Raw genomic sequence first — 13,182 nt, 5'->3', positions numbered from 1 at the left:
CCCTATGTAGTGCACTGAGCCCATAGGAACATGGTCCAAATGGCACCCTGTTCCCTATGTAGTGCACTGAGCCCATAGGAACATGGTCCAAATGGCACCCTATTCCCTATGTAGTGCACTGAGCCCATAGGAACATGGTCCAAATGGCACCCTGTTCCCTATGTAGTGCACTGAGCCCATAGGAACATGGTCCAAATGGCACCCTGTTCCCTATGTAGTGCACTGAGCCCATAGGAACATGGTCCAAATGGCACCCTGTTCCCTATGTAGTGCACTGAGCCCATAGGAACACGGTCCAAATGGCACCTTGTTCCCTATGTAGTGCACTGAGCCCATAGGAACATGGTCCAAATGGCACCCTGTTCCCTATGTAGTGCACTGAGCCCATAGGAACATGGTCCAAATGGCACCCTGTTCCTATGTAGTGCACTGAGCCCATAGGAACATGGTCCAAATGGCACCCTGTTCCCTATGTAGTGCACTGAGCCCATAGGAACATGGTCCAAATGGCACCCTGTTCCCTATGTAGTGCACTGAGCCCATAGGAACATGGTCCAAATGGCACCCTGTTCCCTATGTAGTGCACTGAGCCCATAGGAACATGGTCCAAATAGCACCCTGTTCCCTATGCAGTGCACTGAGCCCATAGGAACATGGTCCAAATGGCACCCTGTTCCCTATGTAGTGCACTGAGCCCATAGGAACATGGTCCAAAATGGCACCCTGTTCCCTATGTAGTGCACTGAGCCCATAGGAACACGGTCCAAATGGCACCCTGTTCCCTATGTGCACTGAGCCCATAGGAACACGGTCCAAATGGCACCCTGTTCCCTATGTAGTGCACTGAGCCCATAGGAACATGGTCCAAATGGCACCCTGTTCCCTATGTAGTGCACTGAGCCCATAGGAACATGGTCCAAATAGCACCCTGTTCCCCTATGTAGTGCACTGAGCCCATAGGAACATGGTCCAAATGGCACCCTGTTCCCTATGTAGTGCACTGAGCCCATAGGAACATGGTCCAAATAGCACCCTATTCCCTATGTAGTGCACTGAGCCCATAGGAACATGGTTCAAATAGCACCCTGTTCCATAGGGATAACCCTATGGGTCGTTCTGGCTCAGACAAGGCTACTAGGGATAACCCTATGGGTCGTTCTGGCTCAGACAAGGCTACTAGGGATAACCCTATGGGTCGTTCTGGCTCAGACAAGGCTACTAGGGATAACCCTATGGGTCGTTCTGGCTCAGACAATGCTACTAGGGATAACCCTATGGGTCGTTCTGGCTCAGACAAGGCTACTAGGGATAACCCTATGGGTCGTTCTGGCTCAGACAAGGCTACTAGGGATAACCCTATGGGTCGTTTCTGGCTCAGACAAGGCTACTAGGGATAACCCCTATGGGTCGCTTCTGGCTCAGACAATGCTACTAGGGATAACCCTATGGGTCGTGGTACAGACAAGGCTACTAGGGATAACCCTATGGGTCGTTCTGGCTCAGACAAGGCTACTAGGGATAACCCTATGGGTCGTTCTGGCTCAGACAAGGCTACTAGGGATAACCCTATGGGTCGTTCTGGCTCAGACAAGGCTACTAGGGATAACCATATGGGTCGTTCTGGCTAAGACAAGGCTACTAGGGATAACCCTATGGGTCGTTCTGGCTCAGACAAGGCTACTAGGGATAACACTATGGGTCGTTTCTGGCTCAGACAAGGCTACTAGGGATAACCCTATGGGTGGTTTCTGGCTCAGACAAGGCTACTAGGGATAACCCTATGGGTCGTTCTGGCTCGGACAAGGCTACTAGGGATAACCCTATGGGTCGTTCTGGCTCAGACAAGGCTACTAGGGATAACCCTATGGGTCGTTCTGGCTCAGACAAGGCTACTAGGGATAACCCTATGGGTCGTTCTGGCTCAGACATGGCTACTAGGGATAACCCTATGGGTCGTTCTGGCTCAGACAAGGCTACTAGGGATAACCCTATGGGTCGTTCTGGCTCAGACAAGGCTACTAGGGATAACACTATGGGTCGTTCTGGCTCAGACAAGGCTACTAGGGATAACCCTATGGGTCGTTCTGGCTCAGACAAGGCTACTAGGGATAACCCTATGGGTCGTTCTGGCTCAGACAAGGCTACTAGGGATAACCCTATGGGTCGTTCTGGCTCAGACAAGGCTACTAGGGATAACCCTATGGGTCGTTCTGGCTCAGACAAGGCTACATTGGGACACACACCACATATATGGTTTTAGGAAAATGATACAAATGTATTTTTTACAGTGTATATGATTTACTGGAATAAAAAACTATATTGACCAAAGACTTGTCTGTCTGTCTATCTGTCCATCTGTCTGCCTGTCTGTTTGTCTGCCTGTCTGTGTGTCTGTCTGCCTGTTTGTCTGATTTATTATTAAACAGGTTAGAACTGTACTATATAGGGTAGTACTGTACTAGTAACTAGTAACATAGGTACTATACTATATAGGTTAGTACTGTACTATATAGGTTAGTACTGTACTAGTAACTAGTAACATAGGTACTGTACTATATAGGTTAGTACTGTACTAGTAACTAGTAACATAGGTACTGTTCTATATAGGTTAGTACTGTACTAGTAACTAGTAACATAGGTACTATACTATATAGGTTAGTACTGTACTATATAGGTTAGTACTGTACTAGTAACTAGTAACATAGGTACTGTACTATATAGGTTAGTACTGTACTAGTAACTAGTAACATAGGTACTGTATTATATAGGTTAGTACTGTACTATATAGGTTAGTACTTCACTAGTAACTAGTAACATAGGTACTATACTATATAGGTTAGTACTGTACTAGTAACTAGTAACATAGGTACTGTACTATATAGGTTAGTACTGTACTAGTAACTAGTAACATAGGTACTCTACTATATAGGTTAGTACTGTACTAGTAACTAGTAACATAGGTACTGTTCTATATAGGTTAGTACTGTACTAGTAACTAGTAACATAGGTACTATACTATATAGGTTAGTACTGTACTATATAGGTTAGTACTGTATTAGTAACTAGTAACATAGGTACTGTACTATATAGGTTAGTACTATACTATATAGGTTAGTACTGTACTAGTAACTAGTAACATAGGTACTATACTATATAGGTTAGTACTGTACTAGTAACTAGTAACATAGGTACTGTACTATATAGGTTAGTACTGTACTAGTAACTAGTAACATAGGTACTGTACTATATAGGTTAGTACTGTACTAGTAACTAGTAACATAGGTACTGTACTATATAGGTTAGTACTGTACTAGTAACTAGTAACATAGGTACTCTACTATATAGGTTAGTACTGTACTAGTAACATAGGTACTGTTTTATATAGGTTAGTACTGTACTAGTAACTAGTAACATAGGTACTATACTATATAGGTTAGTACTGTACTATATAGGTTAGTACTGTACTAGTAACTAGTAACATAGGTACTCTACTATATAGGTTAGTACTGTACTATATAGGTTGGTACTGTACTAGTAACTAGTAACATAGGTACTATACTATATAGGTTAGTACTGTACTATATAGGTTAGTACTGTACTAGTAACTAGTAACATAGGTTAGTACTGTACTAGTAATTAGTAACTGTTATGTGAAATTTTAAACAAACTATTTCAGTGTCTCTGTGCGTCTCCCAAAATCAAGAAACGGACAAAGTCCCGGTCTGCACAGTCAGAGATGTTTATTCATTGAGAATTCTGCCATCACAATTTCAGAGTCCATCTTTTAGACCATCAGTTCACACACACACTTCCTTATTACATTTACATTTTAGTCATTTAGCAGACGCTCTTATCCAGAGCGACTTACAGTTAGTGAATACATATATATATTTTGTCATACTGGTCCCCCGTGGGAATTGAACCCACAACCCTGGCGTTGCAAACGGCATGCTCTATCAACTGAGCTACATCCCTGCCGGCCATTCCCTCCCCTACCCTGGACAACGCTAGGCCAATTGTGCGCTGCCCATGAGTAACAGTCTCTCTCCTCCCTAAACTGGGAGGGGCCTCTTTATCTTGGTTTCTCAGTTGTCTGTAGCCAGTTCTCCTTGTCCTTTGTTGTCTGGTCTAACTCTTACTCACATTGCTAAATAGTAGCTCAATGTCATAGTCTTTACTGGTCCTACACTCACACATTCTAACACATTTCACACAGTTTCAGGGTATAATAATTAGTCATTAATAATTATTCTATCAATCCACCCTTTGACTAAATATTACACACATACTCACAAAATATATGTTGTTATAGAAATGAATCACACACATTGAAGCATATAAGTTGATTTGCATATAAAAACATTAAAGATTGTCTCGTTCAATACAGGTTCATCAGGGATACCCCATGATTAAAAGCGTAATGTTACTCTTTAGCAATGGTACCTAACCTGTTTACCCACTATCTGGAAACAACAGTCTAAGCCTATAGTGAAGAACATTTGCTTCATCACATCCTGCAACATCGGTTAACTAGTACATCATACTTAAAACAAGACTTTAATATACAAAATATCATTACAATAACTTTTAAACTAGAGATTTATAGTTCTATGAAAACATCCAGTCTCAAACTATCTGAATCGTCGTCGTCCTCCACCAAGCCTGGTGGGTCATATTCTTCATTCCTTAGGTCGGAGTCCGGGATTGGGCCGTATCTCACCATCTTTTGGGAAACTGCATTCTCCAACGCCCTGCTCACCAACCCTCGGACACAGGGAATAATACAACATCCACAAAGAACAAGTATACCCATAGAAGCTATAACTTCACCCAGAATAGTTACAACAATAGTTTTCCATTTACCAAACATTTGATCAAACCAACCGTTTAGGGAGCTATCAATACCAGAGTTCTCGGCCAGTTCGTTCGCCAGCGTGGTGAGTCCCTGAAAAGCTTTGGTCATGGACCCGTCTGGTGCTGTATTGTTGGGGATGAAAGTACAGCACATAGATCCAAACAGAACACAAACTCCGCCCCGCTCAGCCAAAAGCATATCTAAAGCTATTCTATTCTGCCATGCCATTAAGCTAGTTGCCGCTGTCTGCTCAGCCAATCCCTTTATTGCATCACGAGTGTGGTTTATAAATGAGGATCTCATCTCGGTACCTAATGGCAGTCAGGCTACCTCTGGCGAGCACATGGAGGGCTGTGCGGCCCCCCAAATAAATGCTACCCCACACCATGACTGACCCACTGCCAAACCGGTCATGCTGGAGGATGTTGCAGGCAGCAGAACATTCTCCACGGCGTCTCCAGACTCTGTCACATCTGTCACATGTGCTCAGTGTGAACCTGCTTTCATCTGTGAAGAGCACAGGGCGCCAGTGGCGAATTTGCCAATCTTGGTGTTCTTTGGTAAATGCCAAACGTCCTGCACGGTGTTGGGCTGTAAGCACAACCGCCACCTGTGGACGTCGGGCCCTCATACCACCCTCATGGAGTCTGTTTCTGACCGTTTGAGCAGACACAAGGTCATTTTGAGGTCATTTTGCAGGGCTCTGGCAGTGCTCCTCCTGCTCCTCCTTGCACAAAGGTGGAGGTAGCAGTCCTGCTGCTGGGTTGTTGCCCTCCTACGGCCTCCTCCACGTCTCCTGATGTACTGGCCTGTCTCCTGGTAGCGCCTCCATGCTCTGGACACTACGCTGACAGACACAGCAAACCTTCTTGCCACAGCTCGCATTGATGTGCCATCCTGGATGAGCTGCACTACCTGAGCCACTTGTGTGGGTTGTAGGCTCCGTCTCATGCTACCACTAGAGTGAAAGCACCGCCAGCATTCAAAAGTGACCAAAACATCAGCCAGGAAGCATAGGAACTGAGAAGTGGTCTGTGGTCACCACCTGCAAAACCAGCCCTTTATTGGGGGTGTCTTGCTAATTGCCTATAATTTCCACCTGTTGTCTATTCCATTTGCACAACAGCATGTGAAATGTATTGTCAATCAGTGTTGCTTCCTAAGTGGACAGTTTGATTTCACAGAAGTGTGATTGACTTGGAGTTACATTGTGTTGTTTAAGTGTTCCCTTTAATTTTTTGAGCAGTGTATATCCTTTCATTAAAGGATCCCGGGAGTAGGCCCCGCTTTCTACGTGACATCTCACCAGTCTCTGACACGTTTGATTGTTTGCGTATGTAGGTGAGGCCAGAATCTGTTATCACCACACAACCATCAGATGTCAGCACGGGCCTGGTTTTGGTTCCTAAAATCCTCTGGCTGCAACAAAGAGGAGAGATTAGTCATGGTCTCTTTAGTTGTGACATTCTCTGTGTGGGAGCAGGAGCTAAGATGCCTTACCCTGTATCCTATCTTATTAGTCCTAGAAAAACAATAATAAGAATCCCCTGAGACTTCAAACAGAGGTAACCTAGGTCGGGGTGACTTTGTTATCGGGGGATACAGATAGTGCAAGTTACTACAAGACTCCTTCACCACATTCCCAGGTGGCTTGAACAATTTAATCATGCAGGATAAACCTGACGGAGAGTTAAAGCCCGTCAAGGGGAACGGAGTAGTTGTTAACCTTGGTTTGGCTGTCCCACAGGCATTACAGTCCTCTTTAGACATAGTTCTTGCCGTATACTGAATCCATTCCAACCACAGGTTAGGATCCCTATACCCAGTCTCCACCTGTACTACTTCCTTCAGGTCTATAGTTTGCACTATCTTCACCACGGCCCTGGTCTCACTACCTCCCTCAGAGAGGTGTACTCTATAGGGTGCCCCAGTTGAAGTGCATATCTCACTTGTCAGGTAAACTGTGTATGGAGATTGACATATCCCCCCCTCTCGGTATGAGCAACTACATGGTCCCAGGATGTACATGGTGACATACATATATATCTCCCATCCTTTACGATACTACCAGCCAGTAGTCCCCAACTCCCCAACTGGTCCACAAAGACCTCAAAGGTAATGTCCTTTCCTACAGTCACTAGTACTTCCCCTTTCCCTACGTCAAGCTGTCTCCTATGCCTACGTAGACTGTGCTTGGGTATTATTTTATCAACTTGTTGTTAGGTTAACTACTACTTCTGGCGGATCATGAGGGTTTGAGTGTGCTAGGAATATGGCCCCCACAATCAGACAGCTACCTACCGTCAGGAGACCTGTGAATCCCCACCCTCGCCCTGAGAACATGTTAGACGCCAGAGGCCAACCCATTGCTTTAGCTTCTATTGAACGCACACAGGGATGATCAGACAGGGTAAGGGAATCTTCGTTATGGAGACAACCCCCGAGCCCTAGTGGTGATTGGTTCTTTCTCCTAACTCTGTGTTTGTTCGTCAGGTGTAGCTGGGTTTACCTTTTTACAGTGTGTGACATGCAACCAGGTGGATCTTTCCGCAATTCTTACAGCGAAGGCCGTCACCAACAGGACCTGATATGGACCTTCCCAACGGGGCTGCTTCCAGTTTTTCTTCTTTAAGGATTGGATCCACACCCAGTCACCTGGTTAGATAGAGTGGGTCACCTTCTCCTTTCTGAGATTCACCTGTGGGGCACAAAACCTCTGACATACAGGTGTGGTTAATAAACTACCTTCTCACGTGTTCTGCTAGGGTGCTCTCAATTTCTATTTCTGCCTGCTCCAGTCCTCCTAACTCGGGCATTCTGTATGGTCTACCAAATCCCTTCTCCAATGGCAATAACCCTTCTTTATCTGGAGTTCTCCTGATTGTAGTTAATACTATTGGTAGACATTGTACCCCATTTCTTCCTGCTCTCCTGTGTGTTTTCCTTAAACCCTTTCTAATCATACCGTTCACATTAGTATTCTTCATCTATTTATCTTTAATCCTACCATCCACCATCATCCCCCCTCTTGACACATGTCTCTGCCCATGTGTCAATATTACCACCTACCTAAATAATCACTTAGGTAATATTGGTAATTTATCATCCAATTGCCATCCCTTATTTATTTTTGAGACTGTCCCTTGCTTCTTTATTGCTCCTATCTTCCTGATCTCATTACTAAATAAATGATCTAGGTAATAGCTGTTTCGCATTAGATTGTGCCTTCCTCTGATTACTGCAGCTCATTTCATTAATTTAGTTTCAAATACCAACTTGTTGTTTATTAAAGCATAATAAAAATGAAATTTAAATGACAACATTTGATAATACCTCAACTTACTTCTATCCCGTAAAAGTCATCCAAGATTAGTACAATTGACTAGCAACAGGTATCCCTCATTCTGGGAAAGCTCTCTCTCTCTTCTGTTATTTTATGGTTCAAATCATATATATTATTACCAAATTATAATCTTCACACTTTTCACAGTATTATAAATTACTCTCAACTTGGTAAAATAAACTATCTTAAAGTCCTCCTCTCATGCCTTTAGAATTACCAGTGTGGATGATTAATTAACACCAGAAAGTCAAAACAGAGTTCAGAGGCAATTGAAATCATTCAACAAACTGTTCCATCCCATAGTATACTAAACATTACCATCATTCTAAATATTTCATAAATGTTACTTATCCCAAGTGTTCATTAATTTCTCATGACATTTATTCTCATAAGAAATCATATATACCCTAAACTCAGTCAAAACAGAAAAACTCCATAAAATTCACTGTGTGTGCTCCTTTAAGACTTATCACCTTTGACCTGTTGAAAACCCCCTAAAATTGAAATAACAACCCTTTATAAACATCATACTAGGTGTGTTGTTTTATATTAGAAAAACCCAATTGAAAAACAACAACCAAAAATAGCCAGGCCCCACTTAATTTGGTAGCTCACTTTTATGACCTAAATACTGCCTAACTCCACTAAACTGCTCCCCCTAGCCCTGGGCAACATTCCAATGAGATAAGCGAATCTCTTTCTCCTGGAAGAGAAATTACTAATTTTGTTAACCTTCAATTACCATCAGTAATCTAAAGATGGTAAGTACACACAAACATAATACAGATATCCCCAGTCCTAACTCATCAATAATCGTTTGTATCAATCTAATTCCTCATAACTAATCCATAAAACCACTCAAAATTCCTCGAGTATACAATGATGACATATCCTCTTTAAATCTCACAATGATTATTGAAACCTAAATCTGCTCCATGTGATCTCATCTCAAATGATCCATTTATCAATTATTTGATCAACACCATAGGAAAATCTGTCTCCCCTTCTATTGTTCCTGTCGCCCCTGTAAATGTCATATTTCATTCATTAGCCAATACAATAACATACACAAACATCTATCTGCTCGAGAGCACCCTTTCATCTATCGATCTAATTGTTACCTGAGCACCACAGACTCCAGGACTTATTGCCTCCAAGCGTAGTGTCAACACCCACTCCTCTCCTGTTGATTCTATATGTTACTGCTATACCAGTCCTCCTCCCACTCCTCTCCTGTTGATTCTATATGTTACTGCTATACCAGTCCTCCTCCCACTCCTCTCCTGTTGATTCTATATGTTACTGCTATACCAGTCCTCCTCCCACTCCTCTCCTGTTGATTCTATATGTTACTGCTATACCAGTCCTCCTCCCACTCCTCTCCTGTTGATTCTATATGTTACTGCTATACCAGTCCTCCTCCCACTCTCCTCTCCTGTTGATTCTATATGTTACTGCTATACCAGTCCTCCTCCCACTCCTCTCCTGTTGATTCTATATGTTACTGCTATACCAGTCCTCCTCCCACTCCTCTCCTGTTGATTCTATATGTACTGCTATACCAGTCCTCCTCCCACTCCTCTCCTGTTGATTCTATATGTTAGTGCTATACCAGTCCTCCTCCCACTCCTCTCCTGTTGATTCTATATGTTACTGCTATACCAGTCCCTCCTCCCACTCCTCTCTCCTGTTGATTCTATATGTTACTGCTATACCAGTCCTCCCCTCCCACTCCTCTCCTGTTGATTCTATATGTTACTGCTATACCAGTCCTCCTCCCACTCCTCTCCTGTTGATTCTATATGTTACTGCTATACCAGTCCTCCTCCCACCCTCTCCTGTTGATTCTATATATTACTGCTATACCAGTCCTCCTCCACTCCTCTCCTGTTGATTCTATATGTTACTGCTATCCAGTCCTCCTCCCACTCCTCTCCTGTTGATTCTATATGTTACTGCTATACCAGTCCTCCTCCCACTCCTCTCCTGTTGATTCTATATGTTACTGCTATACCAGTCCTCCTCCCACACCTCTCCTGTTGATTCTATATATTACTGCTATACCAGTCCTCCTCCCACTCCTCTCCTGTTGATTCTATATGTTACTGCTATACCAGTCCTCGTCCCACTCCTCTCCTGTTGATTCTCATACGTTACTGCTATACAGTCCTCCTCCCACTCCTCTCCTGTTGATTCTATATGTTACTGCTATACCAGTCCTCCACCCACTCCTCTCCTGTTGATTCTATATGTTACTGCTATTCCAGTCCTCCTCCCACTCCTCTCCTGTTGATTCTATATGTTACTGCTATACCAGTCCTCCACCCACTCCTCTCCTGTTGATTCTATATGTTACTGCTATACCAGTCCTCCCTCCCACTCCTCTCCTGTTGATTCTATATGTTACTGCTATACCAGTCCTCCTCCCACTCCTCTCCTGTTGATTCTATATGTTACTGCTATACCAGTCCTCCTCCCACTCCTCTCCTGTTGATTCTATATGTTACTGCTATACCAGTCCTCCTCCCACCCCTCTCCTGTTGATTCTATATGTTACTGCTATACCAGTCCTCCCTCCCACTCCTCTCCCTGTTGATTCTATATGTTACTGCTATACCAGTCCTCCACCCACTCCTCTCCTGTTGATTCCTATATGTTACTGCTATACCAGTCCTCCTCCCACTCCTCTCCTGTTGATTCTATATGTTACTGCTATACCAGTCCTCCTCCCACTCCTCTCCTGTTGATTCTATATGTTACTGCTATACCAGTCCTCCTCCCACCCCCTCTCCTGTTGATTCTATATGTTACTGCTATACCAGTCCTCCTCCCACTCCTCTCCTGTTGATTCTATATGTTACTGCTATACCAGTCCTCCACCCACTCCTCTCCTGTTGATTCTATATGTTACTGCTATACCAGTCCTCCCTCCCACCCCTCTCCTGTTGATTCTATATGTTACTGCTATACCAGTCCTCCCACCCACTCCTCTCCTGTTGATTCTATATGTTACTGCTATACCAGTCCTCCTCCCACTCCTCTCCTGTTGATTCTATATGTTACTGCTATACCAGTCCTCCTCCCACTCCTCTCCTGTTGATTCTATATGTTACTGCTATACCAGTCCTCCTCCCACTCCTCTCCTGTTGATTCTATATGTTACTGCTATACCAGTCCTCCTCCCACCCCTCTCCTGTTGATTCTATATTTACTGCTATACAGTCCTCCTCCCACTCCTCTCCTGTTGATTCTATATGTTACTGCTATATCAGTCCTCCTCCCACTCCTCTCCTGTTGATTCTATGTGTTACTGCTATACCAGTCCTCCTCCCACTCCCCTCTCCTGTTGATTCTATATGTTACTGCTATACCAGTCCTCCTCCCACTCCTCTCCTGTTGATTCTATATGTTACTGCTATACCAGTCCTCCTCCCATTCCTCTCCTGTTGATTCTATATGTTCCTGCTATACCAGTCCTCCTCCCACTCCTCTCCTGTTGATTCTATATGTTACTGCTATACCAGTCCTCGTCCCACTCCTCTCCTGTTGATTCTATATGTTACTGCTATACCAGTCCTCCTCCCCACTCCTCTCCTGTTGATTCTATATGTTACTGCTATACCAGTCCTCCTCCCACTCCTCTCCTGTTGATTCTATATGTTACTGCTATACCAGTCCTCGTCCCACTCCTCTCCTGTTGATTCTATATGTTACTGCTGTACCAGTCCTCCTCCCACTCCTCTCCTGTTGATTCTATATGTTACTGCTATACCAGTCCTCCTCCCACTCCTCTCCTGTTGATTCTATATGTTACTGCTATACCAGTCCTCCTCCCACTCCTCTCCTGTTGATTCTATATGTTACTGCTATACCAGTCCTCCTCCCACTCCTCTCACCTCTCAGAACAGTGCCCAGTCAGACCCTCCCTAAACAGCACCTGGGGCCAGACCTCAAATCTCTGGGTGATCAGGATACGGCTGCTCCTCTCCACGTGTCACCTTCCTGTTCCCCGTCAGACAGAGAGAGGTTTCTCTGTGCTGTGTTTGGGTCCAGTGTGAGATCACAGGCATCTAATGGGGGAGACCAGGACACAGTATTAGAAATCATCATCATTCACTTCAGAATGTTTAGTAACCCTTCAATCATCAATACCTTTTATAAAGTATGTTTATTACTGAAATTGAATACTTAATTAATTGATAAAATGATTAGACACTTGTGATGTCTCTGTGTAACAACCTGTGGAATGCAGCCCTGATTGGTTGACTTGTGTCTAAGGAGTCGAGCCCTGATTGGTTGAGTTGTGTCTAAGGAGTCGAGCCCTGATTGGTTGAGTTGCGTCTAAGGAGTCGAGCCCCTGATTGGTTGAGTTGCGCCTAAGGAGCCGAGCCCCTGATTGGTTGAGTCGTGCCCAAGGAGTCGAGCCCCTGATTGGTTGAGTTGTGTCTCAGGAGTCGAGCCCTGATTGGTTGAGTTGTGTCTAAGGAGTCGAGCCCCTGATTGGTTGAGTTGTGTCTAAGAGTCGAGCCCCTGATTGGTTGACTTGTGGCTAAGGAGTCGAGCCCCTGATTGGTTGAGTTGTGTCTAAGGAGTCGAGCCCTGATTGGTTGAGTTGTGTCTAAGGAGTCGAGCCCTGATTGGTTGAGTTGTGTCTAAGGAGTCGAGCCCCTGATTGGTTGAGTTGTGTCTAAGGAGTCGAGCCCCTGATTGGTTGAGTTGTGTCTAAGGAGTCGAGCCCCTGATTGGTTGACTTGTGGCTAAGGAGTCGAGCCCCTGATTGGTTGAGTTGTGTCTAAGGAGTCGAGCCCCTGGAAACGTGTGTCTTCCAGATAAATAATACCACCATTTCTCTAGTCTCCCTCATCTCCCTCCTCTCTCTCCTCTACCCATCTCTTCCCCTCTCTCCCTCTCCTCTCCTCCTCTCCCCCCTCTCTTCCATCTCGCCCCTTTCTCTACCTCTCCTCTTCCCCCTCTCCTCTTCCCC

This window comes from Coregonus clupeaformis, unplaced genomic scaffold, assembly GCF_020615455.1.
Source record: "Coregonus clupeaformis isolate EN_2021a unplaced genomic scaffold, ASM2061545v1 scaf1309, whole genome shotgun sequence".
Lineage (NCBI taxonomy): Eukaryota > Metazoa > Chordata > Actinopteri > Salmoniformes > Salmonidae > Coregonus > Coregonus clupeaformis.
The sequence above is the reverse complement of the archived record's forward strand: the minus strand, read 5'-3'. Positions refer to the sequence as shown.